General features: G+C 39.2%; 1 long non-coding RNA gene across 3 annotated transcripts in view; it reads left to right on the forward strand.

Moving 5' to 3' along the window:
• Positions 1-1,254: 1,254 nt before the first annotated feature.
• Positions 1,255-19,570, forward strand: part of LOC104005860 (uncharacterized) — a 128,834-nt gene continuing 110,518 nt past the window's right edge. For all 3 annotated transcript variants that reach the window (XR_679333.4, XR_001713801.3, XR_008547179.2), the window contains exon 1: positions 1,255-1,665. This is a non-coding gene — a long non-coding RNA (uncharacterized LOC104005860). The remainder of the gene's footprint in view (positions 1,666-19,570) is intronic.

Here is a 19,570-nt window from a genome sequence, read left to right on the forward strand (position 1 = left end):
CGATAAAAGAACATTTTGTTGGCTGTAAGCTCAGCTCATTCACACAGGCATGTCTATCCCTGCAAAGTTCATCCCTGATGCTTCTGTGGGCCCCAAGTGGTAACTTTATGTGCCTTCACAGATCAAGTTGAGGGCTCCCCTCACCAGTGCCCTTGCTGCTTCCCCAGCCTCCACCCTGCTGAAGAGCAGACCTGACCTCGCAGCTGAGCTTCAAAGCGCTCAGTGCTCACGGCTCACAAGCTGGCAGTCCTTTGGGAAGTGAGAAGGGAAGGGCTTCCTGGCTGTGCAGTTACACCCGGTTAAGTGGACCCCTCGGTGGTACTGGGGAGCACGGTGTAGCTCATGCCTACGACACTCGTGGGGCAGGGGCACTGAGGCAGCACCAGGACCAGGTGGTGTTCCTGACCCCTCTTGCTCCTCCTGCTCAGCCTTATGGTTGAGACTGGCTTGTCAGGCCTACCTCCTTCCTCTCTAGAACACTTTCTCACAGAGATTTAGCCAAATTCTCTTGGCACCTTGGTTCCTTTCTCTCCATGCCATTCCCAGTCCCCTATTCGTTCCCGCATAGATCTAATCCCCAATTGGGAATACATCTTGCAATTTTTTAGAAGATTCCTCATCTACCATGTAAATCACCAGATGAATAGAAACACCATAATGGACAGCAGTTTCTTCTAAAGCCAAAGCCAGATATTCCTGGATTTCCGTTCCAGGCTGGTTGGGACTGTCTCCCCTCACCTCATTCACACTTTTTATGGTGAAACCTCCTGTGAGTGGCATCATAATTGGCCCTTTACAGTCAAACAGAAGAACAGAAATCTTTTAAGTAATCTCCCAGATAATTGTCTTTTATTTTTCCAATACCTATTATACCTGGGAGTCACTATATATTTAAGGTGATGGAGATTTAAAATAGGGAATATGAGAAAGCTTAATATCCTTTTATGTTACTGAAGAAATAACAAAAGTTAAATCTCTAGTTGATGAATTATGAAGTAGCTGGTTCCTTATGAAACAGGATTCATAGGATTTAAAATAAATTTTTGTAGTTGGCAGAACTTTTATTTTTATGTGTCTCCTAGCATATGACTTCAGCAACACATAAACCCTTCTTTCCATTTTTCTTAAAATTCTAAGTAGTTCATTCACTTTATCATATCTGTATTGTTCAATGTTAGCCCTATATAAGATGGTAAGCACAGTCTTTATCCATTATAAACTTAAAGTCTATAGCCATAGAGTAATTTATGAAACCAGTCACTCGTCCAGCATATATTTATTGAGTGTTTATTATGTGCCGGATGCTGGAGTGACAAAAAAATGAACAAGATGTAGATCCGGCCTTCAAGTGTAGCTGGTGATTTTCCACAAAACCCTCTATTATTGTATCTTAACATCCAGGAGTCAGCCAGGAGTTACACTGATCATAAATCGATAACCTCATTTCAAAGCTCAAACACAGAGATGGCAAATAAAGCCCTGGGCAGCACTGACTGAAGCAACAGATGACTCATTAATAGCAGGAGGCAATGAATAACTTTGCCACTGAGAGTGAAAGAAAATTCCCCCTTTGCACAATGCCTTTCACTTAAATAGCATTTGGATTTCTTAAAATCCACAAAGTTTATATTAGAGCATCATCCATTAATGCTTTGGCTAGGAGGGGTAAGTGCTGGGAAATGTCATCTTAAGAACAGTGGGATTTGTGGGGGCAATTGTCTTTTACTTGCAGCGGCATAACTGATGATCTGTTCACCATTTACCTCTTATTACTTGCAGCAGTTCTTGAACAATGCTGGGAGCTAATATTTCAATGTTAAGGACTCGGAAGAGAGAGCATAGTTGAGGCAGTGTAGCAAAGTGGTTAGGGGCACAACTCTGGAGCCAGCCAGCCCTGGTTTCAATGCTGGTTCTGTCATGTACTTGTGGTGTGATCTTGGGAAAGTTACCAAATGCCTGAGTTCCTCAGTTTGCTTATCTCTAATACGGAATGATAATGACAGTGTCATCTTTTACGGTTGTTGTTAAGATTCAATGGTGATAAGTTCTTAGTACAATGCTGGCCCATAGTAAGTGCTGTATGTGTTGATCATATTATTATGTATCACAGCTCTTAAAATACAGAGATTGTCTTGAAGACAATTATTCATCTTCTCACTCTTTTTTCCCCATTAGCCACTAGCTAACTTGGAAGTGTGTAGTAATAAGGCCAGATGACTAAATGGAAAGCAAAAGTTATCTTTTAAGCATGAGCAAAATTATGAACAATCTATAGAGTGATTAAAGTTGTGATTCAGTAATAACAATTTAAAGAAATTTATCAATAGCAAATGTAAAAATAATTTAAATCAAGAATTAGTTTCAATCAAGAAAATTTCAGATTTTATTTTATTATTCATTTATATTTGTTATATCTATGGATCTGTTTTATTTATGTTCATGAGGACCTGTTTGGTCTGAAAGTAATTTAAGATAGCTTACAAAGAAGCATATTATATATAGTAAAATGATATTAAATTTAAATTAATAGGAAAAGTTAGATAAATGGAAAACAAAGGTAGAAAAGAAGGAGATGGTGTTTTGAATATGAAATTGTATCTTGAATCTCCCATGCTTGCTACAAGTGGTAATGAGAGTGGTAATATAATTCAAGAAGATGATTGTGTAAAACAAACTGGTTGCTTAGGCAGAGGACATCCATTATTGATACTGTGGTAAGAGTAATTTGTGCCATGTTGCTCAGTTTCAGTATTCACCAGAATATTAAGCATTAAACTTGAATATTAAACCAGGAACTTGGAATATGGTCTTTAATAAATTCATGCAGTAATTGTTTATTGAAATAGTTTCTGACCCACAGAAATTATTGTGTTAGGTGCTACAGAGAAGAGAGACATGTCTCAAACTATCCCTGCTCTTGAATAATATGCATTAAAGAAAGAATATAAGTAATACATTAATAAACTACATTCATCAGGAGGCTGAAGCCAGAGGATCACGTGAGGCTAGCAGTTCAAGACCAGCCTGGGCAATATAGTGAGACCCTCTCTCAAGCAACAACAGAAATTAGCTGGGCATGGTGGTGCGCAGCTGCAGTCCTAGCTTCCTGGGAGGCTGAGGCAGGAGGACTTCTTGAGCTCAGGAGTTTGAGGCTTCAGTGACCTATATGATCTGTTACTCCAGCCTGGGTGACAGAGAGAGACACTATCTTTAAAAAAATTAATAGAGGCTGGGTGCGGTGGCTTGTGCCTGTAATCCTAACACTTTGGGAGGCCAAGGTGGGCGGATCACTTGAGATCGGGAGTTTGAGACCAGCCTGGCCAACATGGTGAAACTCTGTTACTTCTAAACATACAAAAATTAGCTGGGCAAGGTGGCATACGCCTGTAATCCCAGCTACTTGGGAGGCTGAGGCAGGAGAATTGGTTCAACGTGGGAGGTGGAGGTTGCAGTGAGCCGAGATCACGCCACTTCATTCCAGTCTGGGCAACATTGAGCGAGACTCCGTCTCAAAACAAACAAACAAACAAACAAACAAACAAAGTTCAAAGTAGACAGTGATGATGAAAGGTACACGTGTGGTGTTAAAAGTAGCTCCCCATTTATATCTTACCGCATTCTGTGGACCACCCCACAGAAGATATTGTAACAAGTAAAATCTTTATACTTTCTAACATATTAACTCTTTTAATTTCTTAATGGTGGCTTTTAAATACTTAATGATTCTTTTATATGGATTTCAAAAGCCAGACAGTGCAGTATCCATGCATAGCCACCCAGGACTACTAAAGGTCATAGTGGAGAAGACTTGTCATAAATATTATAATCCTATGGATAATTCTGTCCTTTAACTCTGTATGCAACTTAGATCATAAACTTGCAAAGTGGATGCCAAGCCTCATATTAGTCCTTCATCTCAATTTGTCAAAAATTGATTTCACCAAGTTCAGAGAGAGAGAAAATAAAGCAAAAATGCACTGTTTTCCTAGAGGGCATGTGCATATTTTCTATACATTCATTCAACATTATTAAACATTTATTATATTATGGGAATGGTACTGAGCATGGAATTATAACAAAAGTAAATTTTTAAAAATTTTCCTCAAGGAAAATAATTTATTGTTTAGGTGGAGAGACAGATATATAAACGAATAGTTATAGCAATGAGAGAAGTACAGATAGACATTTGTAAGAAGGGAAAAGGCAAGCTCTGCCTGGCAGGATAGAGAAAAGTCCACATTGAACTGGCGTTTGAATTTCCTCTTGAAAGATGTGCATTTTGCCAAGTGGAGATTGTACAATAGGAATGATATTCATCCTGGTTAGGAAATGTTCTTGGAGCACCTCCCAGCCTATCGGTCTAATATTTCCTGAGTACCTATCAAGGATTCAGTGTGGGATTAGGTGATGTGGTAATTATAAAGAAATAGAAGCCTTGCTACTCGTCTTCAGAATGTTTACTCATAAGGGGTAGTAAATTTCCCTCCCCACACTTTCAACAGTGATTAAGAGGTCATGACTGTCAGTCCTAAATTGTGTGTCACATCATAAATTCTGTAGATTAGAGAGCATGATCATGTAATTCACAGCAACCAGGGCAAGCCTCACAGATGGGGTAAGGCCTAATCTGTTCCTTGGAAACTGGGATGAGGTTTGGATGTGGGAGAGAGAATGCTTTAACAGTCAAGCCACCAACCTGTATTGAGGGCCTACCATGTGTCAGGCTCATGAATAAAGAAGCAGCATGGGAGTGGGGAAAAAACTGGGATTGAGGTTACATGTGTCTGTGGAAAAACCTGGCTGAACTAGTGAGTTTGAGGTGAGGGATGGCGGGCAATAAGTATAGAGTGAAACGAGTTTGGGCAAGAAAACTGCAGCTAGATTAAAAGGTGCTCTGAAGGACAGGCAGTGGCTTTTGGGTTTGGCATTTATGAAAATGGGGAGTCACCAAAGGTTTTTGAGTATGGGAGAGAGCTGCTGAAAGAAGTACACAAATAAAAGTAACCTTCTTTAGGGAAGTTACATTGGAACAGCTGGAAGGGCTTGTAGAGATCCCTTTACTCACTACCCCATCTGAATATCCTTCAGATGGCCGTCATTTGACTGAAAAGGCAATGAAGGCCCACAGAGGTTATAGGATTTGCTTAAGACAAATAGAGTAATCTTGTCTCCATTTCAGGCTCCTTCTTTTGATCTTAACAGTGTGTGTGTTCTAGGCTGGGTGGATGGACAGTAAAGGGAGTAGGAGCATCCAGGTCCAGGACCAGCCAGGCTGAATGAGAGGGCAAACAGGAAGCAGCCGTGACCCAGATTATGTTACAGCCATAGAATGAGCATATTAGAACTCGTAGAAGACCTAAATGCCATCCAGCCTCATCCTATTGCTTTGCAGAGAGGGACAGTTGAGGGCCCAGAGGGAAAGTGACTCACACAACAGAGCGATCTAATGGCCTGACTTTAAGTCCAGCTATTTTCCCTGTGTCCACCTCCCTTCCTCCTTCAGATTCTATGGGTGTGTGGATGGGCTCTATTTTCTGTCCCCAGCTAGTTACCTGTTCATGCACTACACCCCTTGGATCCTCTGTTAAAGAGAGACTTAGTAATTTGGATACCTGTGCTGCCGATGGATTTACCACATCTATTCTGTTCTCAGGTTGTATGTTGTTTGTGTGTGTGTGCTTGTGTGTGTGCGTGTGTGTGTGTGTGTGAGAGAGAGAGAGATGTGCTACAAAAAGAAAGCTAAGGGAGGCATGCAGAAGATTGCACCAGAATGAGTTTGTACCTTTATCCAAAAAAGCCACAGTTTCCTTCATTCTTTCTCCTCCCTAGAAGGAGAGCAGTTCTTATAGCTGCAGAGAAGGGTAGGGAATGACAGTAGGAAAGGGGTATTGCTAGAGTCAGAGGCACAGGTGGCATGAGAAGTGCAGACCAGTCAGAAATGACAAGGCCCATCACACTCTTACCCTCAGCCCCGTGCTCTGGGATCCTCTCTGTGATCCTGATCGTGATCGTGTAAGGGTAAGAGGTTGGGAGGAAGGAACCTCGGCAACATCTCCTCTCTTGCCCTACTGAACTCTGGAAGCCACGTTGTTTTCCAGGAGAGGTGGAGGAGGTCAGGGCCTAGCTAATATCTGGTGCTGCTGGAGAAGATGCTTTCCAAATGGACAGTTAAGAAGAGTGACGAAGGTATTTAAGAAATTTAGCCACAAAAGCACTTGTAAATAGTGTTAAAAGGCAGTGGGAAAGAGATATTTAGATTTGGTAATTTAAAAAAGTAAATGCACACCTATACGAATAAAGTTTTGAGTAGCCTCTCCCCTGCCCCTAAGAATTCGGCATTTATTTAACTGTGGCCTGAATGGTGAATGGAGATGTACATTTTAGCCTTCAGGGATCAAATGAGTCCTTAAAGAAACAACAGGCCTCTAAATAACTAAGGGAAGATCAATATAAAATTATTCCTGAGTATAAATAATAAAATATAGTTAAAAAATTAAATTACGTTATCAGAACTTTGGTTGTTGTAGCAAATATTTTTTGCATAGTATAAAATTCCAGAATGCACACTTAAGGCCATTCAGCTATTTACATGCTAATGTACATTTATTATTAATGTGCACATTGAAATATTTTTTTCGCATTTAAGGTATATGTATATGTTTATAATAGAGTGAATATCCCTGAACTCCATTCACATAACGTACAGTATTTTTTCATTCATTTAAACTAAGATTTATCTATATAGTTTATATTTTATATTTGGGGAAAGCTAAGTAGCAGAAATATTATAACATAGACAATGATATTCACATATTCAGATCTACAACTCAGCCCTCACTGCTTTACACATGTAATTAGGTTGTTTCCATGGTAATGATCTAATTATGGGCTTCTCCTTGGCCTTGTGTAATCACATTTGCTGCGTTTTGGCAGAGATGTTTTCCTTATTTTGTTGAACTGCAACACTTGACAAGATGTTCTCTCTTAAGATGAATAATGATTTTTCTTGGGAGACAAAAACAAAAAACGAAATAACACCATCAAAGGTGATTTGAGAGGGATTATAGGTATTTGACAAATCATGCCAGTAATAAAATATCTATTACCCTTGAAAGCATACTCTATTTTTATCTTTGTGTGTGTTATTACTGATGGAAATCATAGGAGGTTCTCATTTTAAAAAACCATGTGTGCTATTTAAATATATGATTTTCATGGGGCCCAGAGGCTTGAAGGAAAAGAGATGTTAGGCCAGAGAAGAGAAAGCTCCTGAGAGCTTTGTAGAAAGAGAACTGGAGACTGTATTCAGTGAGAATATTATATTGCAATTGACAAAGCTATTCATGAAAAGATATTTGATTATGGTTGCCATGGCAGTAGGAAACACCTGAAAAAAATCAATTAAGACTTATCTTGGCAGGGATTCAAATGCAATCCTTTGTGCACGTGCAGAAGAAGACAGGAGATGTAAATACTTGCAGAAAGACAGCTTTATCATCACTTGGTCCCCTCAGAAAAACCCTGGAATATGAAAAAAATAAAAGTTTAGCTCTTTTATGTGCATAAAATGACACTGTGCTATAAAGCATTTTTTATAGGAAATTCATTCTTACAGTGGAAAGGATGCATATAATGGGTGGTGCAGGCTTATTGTTTTAGGGTTAGCAAGAAGGTGTGTGGGCTCCAATGTCACAGTGTCCAAGGTCCAGATACCTGGTATTCAGGGGCCGGGAATTCAAAGCTTGCTTCTTCGACTATTATGGAGACCACTTCAAATCCCAAATTAGTGGACCAGATGTCTAAGAGTCCAGAATGTTGAAACTGCTTTCTGAGTATCATTTTGTGGGAATAGGGTGGGTGGATATAGTTTTTGGTAACCTAATTTATTAAAGGGCATAGATATAGCATGATGCTTGGGAATAATAATGTTAATAACCTGATTTTCAATTTATAGCAAACCAACCCCTATGAAATATTATACGGCTTGGTTTTAGGCTTATATAGTGTTATTTTCTCAGGGGGGAAATGATATTCATAGAATGTTTAGTAATTATTTATAGGCAATTAACAAGAAATTTTTAATTTAATGTATTTATTTATTGAAAAAATATTTATTTACTACTTATCATGTGTCAGGCACAGTACAAGGGCCTGGGAATAGAGCAGTGAATCAGAAAGACATGATTGCTGCTCTCAAGTTTTTTATCATTTTGTAGAGAAAGTGGCGAAAACAAACAAATAAAGAAACAAACAAAGAAAAAAGGCCAATTTCAGTTCTGGCCTAAGCAGTGTTAAGTAGGGAAATGTAGGGTCCAAGGAGAACAAAGAGGAGGGTGGTGTCTGACAGGGTGACATTCATTCTAGCAGAGGGAACAGAGACCAAAGACAACATGGAACATGGACCCAACATCACAGATCAACTCCCAACAGGACAGTGTGATGGGATCCTGTGGAGTATAAGTGGGAATGATGAGAAGTGAGACAGGCAGGCAAGCAAGACCAGAGAGTTGAAGTGCTAGTAAACTACATTGACAAGCTTGGCCCCTCAGCCCAACCAGAGTCCATTCAAAGGTCTCAAGCAAGGGAGCAACATGGCCTGATTTGCAATACCTGCTGCTGTTAGCTTTAGTGGTTTTGAAGCAGTGATTTTGGAAAAATCAATCGAATGATTTTCATTCTGAAGTATTTTGGCTGCTAACTGGGACTTCCATTGTGTGGTCTAAGGTGAGTTACTTTATCTCTCTAGTATCCTGTGTTTTCCTCTACATGGGCCCTTTTAGCTTTGTTTCTCTATGATGCGATTTCTCAGTTGTGTTTGTTTTTTGTTGATAGACACACTTGCTTACAGTGTGACTACACATGCACCCAGGAGTGAATTATCTTTGATTACTTGAAGTTCTGCCCTATCCACCAGCTGGCTGGTCTAAAACCCTTTAAACTCCTTTACTCTCACCATGAGGTCTTGCCTCCCAGTAGGATTAAGCCAGGAGGGCAACCGCGCCTGTCAGGGAGAAGGATGTGGGTTTGCCTGAGTCACTGTGTGTGAGAGTGAATGATGGTTTTAGGAAGTAGCCATAAAGCATTGGGAGAATGGCTGTGAATGGCTTTCATATTCTCTGCTCTGTTTTTGATTACACCAAAGACAGCTTTTTATTGAGTAGCTTATAGCATGTGGCTGTGTTTTAAGTACTTGAATAACACAGTCAAAATAAACCAGCTCACTCTGTTTGGTGAGCAAGTCTAACAAACATATAAAGAACATAAATGTACTTCTTGTAAGTCACAAATATATCTAGAAGTTAAAAGGAAGATCAGAATATGTTAGTTGGTCTTAGAATAAACCTTCCCTTAAGGGTTTGGTTTATAATGTGGGCGTGAAATTCAGTTTTCTTATGAACAATTTTACATTATTGTTAATAATGAACAGTTTGTTAAGTATTAGCATCAACAACGTGATGTAAATAACACTGTGTGTTTGATGTTGGTGTACAGGTGATTGGTGTACTGAAGAAAGGTAATGATGTATTTATTCAATGTTGCTATTTGTCTAACATAAATTAGGTATTTGGCATAATCAGATGAAAAAACTGTCGCGCAGAAGTTCATTCTATAATGCACAGTTAATTATTGCATAGTATAATAAGTATGGTATAAAATATACTTAATGGAACACAGGTAATGGCATTTAGCCTAGCTTTGTAGGTTAGGGTAAGAGGTAGTTAGTGGTGGGATTGTTATCTGTTTCTCCAATATTCTTAATCATTCAAGTCTAATTCCAGTCTAACTATGCCGTATAAAAATCCCAAAGTAACCATGAGAATTTAGACATTAAGGGAAAATGAAATATTTAAAAGAATCCCTTGAATCTGGTCTTGTTGAGTTTCTTTCTGCAAAAATGAAGAGAATGTTCTGACTGGTCAGTTAGTCATTTGTTCCTTCACTCAACATGTTCAAGTCTCTATGTTCCAGGCACTCTTCCTGGGCCTGTGGTTACAGAGATAAACAAGACTGACAAGGTCTTGGCTGTCATGGAGCCTAACTTCTAGGGGATCCCATGACTTAAGAACTCTACCTCCTCTCTTACATGAAAAGACAGTCTTGTATTAAAATCAGACCTCTGTTAGATCTTGGAACAGTAAAAGTACATCAGTGGAAGAAATGGAATCTGAATAAATTTTGTAGTTTAGTAAACAGTATTGTAGCAATGTTAATTTCTCAGCTTTGATAATTGTATGATGGTTATGCAAAATGTCGACATTAAGGGAAGCTGGGTGAAGGCTCTAAGAAAATCCTCTGTACTATTTTGCAACTCTTCTATATGACTAACATTGTCTCAAAAAAGAAAAAAAAATCCTAACACTAAACAAATAAAAAACCTTGGGCCTTGATTATTTTACTTATGTATTTACAATGTACAATATCAGATCCTGTTAAGAAGTCTAACAAAAAATAACCCTGTGGGCAGCAGTGTACATGAGTGCCAAGAAATGTTGGCTGAACTAGATTATTCACTGAAGATTAATCAAAATATTCCCGTCTTCCATAATTAATTTTGAAGATTCTACATGTTTGGATTGACACCAAAACAAAAAGTGCCAAAATAGCACTATCGTACACAGCTTTGTTACCTAAGAGACTGAAATGTAGCTCAAGTGTCCAGCTTGTTTCTTTAATGTGCATTAGGCGAGGTCCACATATCCGCAGAAGTCATATAAATGAGCCACTTACAAGGCTTACCAATTCTTGCTCAATACCACAAAGACTGTGTGTCAAAGAGAATGGTTCTAAATTAAAGCTGACACACGGCGGCTGTGACCGTAGTCAGTGTCAAATCCCAGTTTGTTTTCTTGTCTTTCAGATAAGCTCAGTGAGTTGATCAGTAAATCCAGATAATTACTACTATTAGAAATGTTAAAAGTGTTTTCTTCTTTCTTGGCCTGTATAATTTCCTCTGGGGTATCATGGCTGCTGGTCCAGTCTCACCGGGGTACATATTTCATTCAACCCAGTGACTACCCCCTAAGGCACTGTGGCTCAGCCCAGCACCCTTTTCCTTGAGTTCACCTTCTTGCCCATCAAATGCCTCTTGAACTGGCCTGGGGCCTTGGCTGTGGCAGCCTGTTTGCACTGCAGAGCATGGTCTCAGACTTTGGATTGCTCTAAGAATTGTCATTCTCTTCAGTGGCTGAAATCCTCACATTTTAACATCATTATGTATATTTTGTCTTGGATCAAATTGATTAATGAATGATAGATTACCCCAAATCTCGCTCTGGTGTGGAGCTTTCCATCTGTCTTATTTTTTTCAGTGAACATCTTTCCAAATTTCAGCCTCTTCTCCACCCACCCCCCACCGTAGTGCCCTGCCTCCTCCTCTCCATTTGCCTCTTCTTACCTTTCTGCTGTATCTTTTTCCTTATTCTCCTTTTTTGTTCTCCACCAAATATCTTCAGAGAATCTCACTGTGCCTGGAGCAGAGTTAGGTCCTGGGGACACAAAGATGAATGGGACGCACTCTCTGCTTATCAGGTGTGTACCTCTTGGCTGTCACCCTCTCCTGGCCATGCTCTCCCTGTCCCTGCCTGATGGGGGGTGGGCCTGACTCCTCCTTGGCATCTTCCCCTCTCTCTCCATACACTGTAAACCTCCGTTTACACCAGACAGTCTCTAAGGTAACACACTGATGAGGAATAACTGTCAAGCAGCATGAAGATATTTAATGATGGCTTTAAAAGAGCCTGGGAATAAAGTCATATGAGAAATTGGTTACATATTTAATTTAGGAAAGATTGTTACAGTATCAGGGGAGAAAAGGAAGAAAATATATTGCTTCCCATAAAAATGCAGTAAAAGATAAAGCACAAACAGCCCCTCTGTTATGTTGAAATATTGTCATTCTGTGATTAAAGGGAAGCAAGGTGTTTTCTGTTCAGCACTTGTGCCAGGGAGGCGTGGGGGAGGGATAAAGGCATCTGGGCTACAAGTTTGAATTTCTAGAGCTCTGAGGAAGTTAAAATGCAAACAAAGAATAGTGAGATTCTGAGGCTCTTCAGAGGAGGAGTCCAGTACTTGGTGAGCCAGATGGGCCATGAAATGAACTTAAATTTCAGGCCATTTGACACCTCTCGATTTTCCTCAGCTTGACAGCACTAATAGGAAACAAGGTCACATCATTTTTTTTTTCAATGTACAAAAACTTATATTATGTGTTTTCTACCCCGAGAATCTAAGAAAAGAACCATCTTGCAAATGAGTCAGCCTGGAGTATCCAGATAGCTCAGTCAATTTTTGGCTCTGTGCTTTAGCACATTTCCTTAATGGGGTGGATTGCGCTTGTGTGTAAGGCATCAAAAAGTGGCAGGCATTTCCTAGTCCATCACTCATTTGAGCTACTGAACCTGGAATCAATAAATATTCCATTACTGCATTATTTATGGCCAACTATAAACAATTTCTATCATTAAATCTTTGCCTTTTAGTTGTTCCTCATTAGCAAGGGATCAATTTCAGATCCCAGTCTAGGTCGTGCCCAGAATTAAAGAAGAGCAATGTGTGAGAATGTTTATTCATATGCATATTTATATTTTATATTAAAATAGATGCATGATGAAAATTATTTCTGCATCTAATATTTTCATAGTGTTTCAGTTCCAAAAGTCACCTTGAACTTCAGTTCGGTTGTGGTGGTGGCTTGGGAAAAGCACTGGACAGCATTTAGAAGAGTTTGGGTTCTTACATCTCCAAATCTCCAGTAACCAGCTGTGTGCTTTCAAGTGAATCATTTGCCCCAGTTTCTTCATCTGTAAAACGAGTGGATTAGAATGGATGATGCCTAAGTTTTTCTTTAGGTCGTAAATTCAGTGAATGGAAGAGGATTGTAGAAAGGAGCAGTAGATGACATGTGGGAACAGGGTCATTTGCAAATGTGCAGAATTCGTATTACGGGAGTGATAATGCTGGTCATTGTCTTGAGTCTGAGTGCCCTCTGGGAGATCTGCATTCAGTGATTAACTGTTTTCTTGTATGAGGAGTCATTCTGTCTGGGAGGACATCAGTCTAACCAGAGACGGGAGATTGTCTGTGAGCTGGAGATATTGAGGACATGTTTTTTTGTTTTGCTTTTTGTGAGAATTTGAATGCTTTGGATGGGCTTGCACTATAGTTTACTACAGTTCCCACCACTTGGCCTCCTTTACTCCTGACCTCTCCGCCCCAGAGGTATTTGAATTGGTAACACCTAGTCCAAGTAACTCGGAAGGCAGAGCTGGGCAGTCACTCAGGCAGCAGTTACTGAGCACCTACCATGTGCCAGGCACAGTGGGTGGCACTTGGGATACCAAGGGAGACACGTTGGGTGCAACTTCTCCCCAGGAGAGCATACACGCTAGCGAGGAACATGGAACACATGTCTTTTTACAAACACTTAGATAATTACAAGTGTGCTAAGAGCTGCGAAGGAGCGTGTAGTGTGCTGTGCCTGTGTATAACAGGAGCATCTAATTGAGTTTAGGAGTAAGGGAAGACTTCCCCAAGGAAGGAGTTTTTAAGCTGAGACATAAAATATAAGACAAGACTATTCAATAGAGACTATCGGAGAAAATGTTGGGAGAGAGAGGCAGAACAAGTTTGAAAATAAAGAGGTGATGTCTTGAGCAAGATTAACATGGATTAGCAAACACATCTCTGTGCTTGTTTCTTCAAAATTCATCAGTAAAAGACTATGAAGGAAACAAAAAAGGGATTCCTCATCCTTTCTTCTGAAACTCGCTCCCTGCCCATTTAGGTCGGTGACTGATTCATAGATTCTCCCTTACCTGTCTGGCAGCCTAGGAGTTGTCCTTGCCTCTTCTTTGCCATCTCACTGCACAGCTCTCTGGTCTCCAAATTGGTCTCACTTCTACTTTCCTTACGTTTTACTTGCTCCCCTCCTTGTTTCAAAGCCCTCACACCTGTACAATTGATCTTTCCCGCTGGAGTCTGAGCTACTGTCTTTGCCCATAAGGGTCCCCATTCCTTATCTAGTTTAGGACACATCTTCCTAAAATACATCCTTACACTGCCTGACCTTTTCAAGAGCTGCCTCTGGTCTCCTGTCATCTAAAGCACAAATGCTCAATCTCTTAATCTTCTGCCGAGAGCACTGAAGCACATGAGAACTTACGCACCTGAGTTCTTCAGTCCGGCCACTCTGGAGTATGCAGATGATGTAGTATCGTGAGTGAGCATTTTGGAAGAGAAAAACAGTGTAGCTACAACAGACGTTTGGAAGAATTACATGATTCTTTAACCCCAATACTCTAGTACACTAGTGATTTTCTTTCCTATACTGTATATTCTTTTTGTTCATGTGCACATATATGTAACAGATTTTAATTGCAATATAATAGACCCTTGAATCCTGCTTAATATACCTTGTGGTAGATGGTGTTTCTCAAGATAGTCGCAACAAGATTTCCCATTCATCGTGCCCTTCCTCCAATATGACATTGACACTCCTATTCAGAGGAAGGGATGATGTTCTCTCCTCTGGAATCTGAATGGGTCTGTGACTGCAGCCAAAGTGATGCGACGTGACTTCTGATTCTAGGTCATAAAAAGTGATCTGGCTCTGCCTGGCTTTCCTGAGGTGCTTGATTTTGGAACTGAGGCACCATGTCATGAGGAAGCAGGAAGCACACATGGAAAGTCCTGTGTAGGTGTTCTGGGCAAGAACTCCAACTGAGAGCTCAGTCTGCAGCTGGCATCAACCACTAGACTTGCCAACATGGAAGCTTTGAAATGACTTCAGCACTAGCTACTAGCCGTCTGAAACCACCCAGAGACAGGGCTGCCCAGTTGAGCCCAGTCAACCCCTAGAACTGTGAGGAATAATGAAAAAGCAATTGTTGTTTTAAGCCACTTAGTTTTTGGACGACTTATTATTACAGCAATAGATAACCAGATACATACCTCAAACCAGTAAAATATAGACATAATTGTACGTTAGAAATGTACGCTGAGAAAAAATCTCAAAAAGCAAAAGAAAGGCTTTATTACAAATATGCCAACATTACTCGTAACCTAGAAATAATGAGGACAGAAACTCAGATGTCCAATTTTTGTTTAGTTTTTATAACTAGGCACATTTGCTTTACCATCTAGCTTGTCAACTCCTTGAACACATGGACTGTGTTTTAAACTTGACATAAGTAGGTTCCTCTCTACTGTATATTTTTTTAACAAAATAATGTATTCTATAAATTTGTTGATGATTCATTTTAATAATTTTTCAAAGGATATTTGAATTATTTTATTTAATCCTTTCAAAGCCTTGTCTGATTTTACGGGTGAAGTTAAGAGCCTTCTAACGTCATACAGGTTGCAGGGGTAGCACTGTGTCTTGTATGTACTTAGATCTGACTTCAATTCTGGGACATCTTTTACGACACCACAAGGGCTGTTTGTCCTGCAATTTCTTTCTAAGAATATCGGTAGAAACATGATGGATATTCATGCATCTCGAGAGGACTATGTCTTTGTTCTGTAGCTTTGATGTGCTTTCAAATGGCTTTACTGTAGCTTTATAGAAACCAATAGCTCAGAACAGGACTCAAGATGGAAAAAGTGCCCATTGTTCTTGCTGAGGGCTGCATTTCCGGCTCAGTCATAATATGTAAGAAGGGCTGTATCCTACAAATACCCCAAGGATGAAATACAAACATCGTCAGTTACTCTGGTATCTTTAATAACTGATCTTTGCAAAAATTGAGAATAAGGGAAGGATAAGGCAAAAAGCACCAATGCGGAGTCAGACAGGTGTAGATTTGAAGCATGATTGCCGCATGCCATTTCTGTGGCTTCAAACCACAGGGCCTCCCAGGGCCTCAGCTTCCTCACCTCTTAAATGGGAAACACGGTAGTTTTCATCTCATTGGGTTGACAGGAGACAAAGAGATGGTGTATATGAAATACTCTCTAAAATGCCTAGTTCTTAATCCAAATGGAGAATTAGTAGCTTATTATATATAACAGCAAAACAATCATTTTTGTTAAACTTTTTAAAAATATAAGAACTTAAATATCACCTGCAACTATCTAGAGATTCTTATTCCAAGTTTTTGTGTGACTTTGGGTAAATCAATTCACAACTCTGGGCCTCAGGGAAGATTTGGCTAGAGGATTTCCAAGATTCCTATCCTCTGAATTTAAAATTCTGACTTTTAAACAGTTAGTTATATGACATTATGCCATTTGGGGTTTGTTAATCTTCTAATTGGTTTCATTGTAATTACCACTGAGCCATCATAGTTTGTCTTTCAAATACCAAATGACCTTCTGCCATTCCAGTACTTGATTTGCTGACAGTTGTAAAATGTTTACCCTCTGCAAACATTCATTAGTAATGGTCACAATTTTTACAGTGTCACTGCACTTTTGCAAAGAATCTGATAGTTCCTTTATCATTGTGGTACATCATTCAATTGGAGAGTGCATTTGAGAAAGTGTCAAAGCCATTCTTAAGTGTATGTTGACTTTCTGCTGGTGATATGTAGAACTGTTTGCCTATTTTCTTATTTTTTCAGTCAGAATTAAATAAAATTAAAATCACAACCGTCATTTGTGATTCATAGAGGAAACCTGTGATTTGCAAAGGGTTACAACATAGTCCTATAAATTTGATATTATCCACATTTACAGAAGGGAAACTAAGCCTCAGTTCGTGACTTGTCACACAAATGCAGTCACGTGTCACTTAACAATGGGCATATGTTCTAAGAAATGCATCATTAGGTGATTTTGGCAGTGTACTTACACAAACCTAGATGGTATAACCTACTACATACTTAAGCTAAATGGGAGAGCCTATTGTTCCTGGGCTACAAATCTGTATGGCATATAACTGTAGTGAATACTGTAGGCAATTTTAACAGAATGATAATTTGTTCATCTAAACATATCAAAGCATAGAAAAGGTAAAGTAAAAATACAGTATTATAATCTTACGGGACTATCGTTTTACATGCAATTTGTCATGGACCAAAACGTTATGTGACACATAACTGTAAGGAACAAGTGATTTCAGAGCTGAGTCTCTAAGCCTTGTATTGGTTCTTGAAATTGCTCATCTAACTACACCATGTGTTTCTCTGTTGGAGAGAGATTCACTGTCATTCATACACTCTTGGTTGAAGAAAACATTGCTATGCAATCTCTAAATATTTCTGTTGAATATAAATTAAAATATCAGAAAAATAGAAATGGGGATACAATGGAGCTGGGAGAAAATCAGGGAAAAAATAGTCTTTAAAAATGACACCTTTCCACAATTAGGAAAAAGAAATAGATTGACATAGCACTTGTCAAAATTATGGTGAGGCGATCTCAGAGATTGCACAACAGCGGCAAGACCAGGGCCATTAAGAGAAGGTGGTGGGAGTGTGGTGCCTTTGTATTGTCTTCCAACCTTGCAAGCCCCACTCTCTAGCTATTTCCTGCCCAGTCACTTCTGAGCTAGATCCCTACCACCCCAGCTACACCTCTTGTTTAAATATCTGGAAAACTAGAATTTTTTGTTGTTATGGTATGGTAAATCAGAACAATGTAGTGAGTACGCTATAGTGAGTGTAACTGAGTGATACACGGAAAATTGGCATGGTCAGGGAGGCAGGAGACCTCTCAAAGCTCTAGTTTCCTTTCATCTCTAATGTTCTATGACTGTAACAGTAAAACAGTTCCTAGTGATTAAAGTTAGAATGGAAGTCAGTCCATGAATTGAATGTAAGTCCCAGCCATGCTGCTGAACATGCTTAATGTGCAACATCACATCTAGGCTTTGTTGACCCCATTTACTTTGCCAGGAATTAGAAATTAGAGCAACTCATCTCATATGCGATGATACTTACATAAATCAAATACAAATAATGAATATCCTGCCCTCTCATATGTTCCTTCTCAGGGAAGAGCTTCGGGGTGCAACATGGACTTGAGAGTTCAGAAAGGTATGATCAGAGGGAGAGGGAGTTGATTGAAAAATGTGAGTAGAATGAACAATGAGGAAAGAAGAGTAGCATGAAAGAGAGGTTTGTTGAGTATTTAACATGTGTAAGTGTTTTACACACATCATTTCTAGTTTTTTTTGGTAGCTCTGAAAGGAAGATAATTTTATCTTCATTTTACAGATATGAAAGCAGAAGTTCAAACAGATTAAGAAACTTGCTTAAAAACCCTAAAAAGTAATCAGGAGATTAATATTCTTTTATTTTTAGCTTCTTTTTCCATCAGAAGCTAAAAATAGTTGATAGTGTCACTTGGCCTGAGAGTAGGGCAGGTAGTCATCTATTCCCCTTGACCCTCTAGCAGATCTTAGTAGAGACAGAGAAAATATTATGAAACTAAGAATTTTTAAGGGATTGGAAAATCTGAGGATGGGGAACAGACTTTTGGTTTTTGGGGGTCTTTGGCCTCTTGGCATTTTGATCACAGACTGTTGAATTGGAAGCTTTGAGACTTCTTGGAGTGTGAGCTACTTGAACACCTTTGAACTAGGTGGCTATGTCTTTGGAGCTAGAGAAGTTTCTGGGAAGGCAGTCATGCTTGGTTCTGTGAGTAGACAGGTCCAAAGGCAAGGCAGATTGAAACATCTGTTTGAGGGTACTCTCTGCTGAAGGAAAAGAGGGAAGGTGTTGCTCAGTTTACCAGATAGGAAATCCCAGACACAGGACAGATGCTTTTCTCAAAAATAGAGCATTTGCATTACATGGTCCCACTTTTTTGCTGTGCCTATAAAAACTGAGTTGTGACATGGACTGCATAAAATGAGGAATCCTAGCTATGGCTACATTAAAAAAATATGCACAGAAGGATATCCAATTATACAGATTCAGGCTATACTGGCTCATGTACACTCTCTATGGTATAATCAACATAACATAGCTATTATATGCCCAGCCATAAGTTGAAATAATTTAATACCCATTTGTCAGATCTATGACACATATTTTAAAATGTGGAATGTTTACCTATTATAAAACTGATCATAAGAAAATCAGAAGACAAGCCACAGACTGGGAGAAAATATTTGCAAAAGACATATCTAAAAAAGGACTGCTATCTGAAATACACAAAAAACTCTTAAAATTCAGTAAGAAATGAACAACTCAACTTAAAAATTGGCAAAAGACCTGAATAGACACCTCACCAAAGCAGATGTATAGATGGCAAATAAGCATAGGAAAAGATGCTTAAAATTGTATGTCATAGGAAATTGCAAAGTAAAACAATGAGCTACTATACACCTATTAAATTGGTGAAAATCCAGAACACTGGCAAAACCAGATGTAGTGAATATACAGAACAACAGGAACTTTCATTCATTGTTGTCATGAATGTGAAACGGTACAGCCACTTTAGAAGACAGTTTGGTAGTTTCTTACGAAACTAACAATACTCTGATCATACAATACAGCAACTGTACCCAAATGAGTTGAAAATGTATGTCTACACACAAAAACCTGCACACAAATGTTTATAGCAGCTTTATTCATAATTACCCAAACTTGGGAGCAACCAAAATGCCCATCAGTATGTGAGT

The sequence above is a fragment of the Pan troglodytes genome, chromosome 2, assembly GCF_028858775.2.
Source record: "Pan troglodytes isolate AG18354 chromosome 2, NHGRI_mPanTro3-v2.0_pri, whole genome shotgun sequence".
Taxonomy (NCBI): Eukaryota; Metazoa; Chordata; class Mammalia; order Primates; family Hominidae; genus Pan; species Pan troglodytes.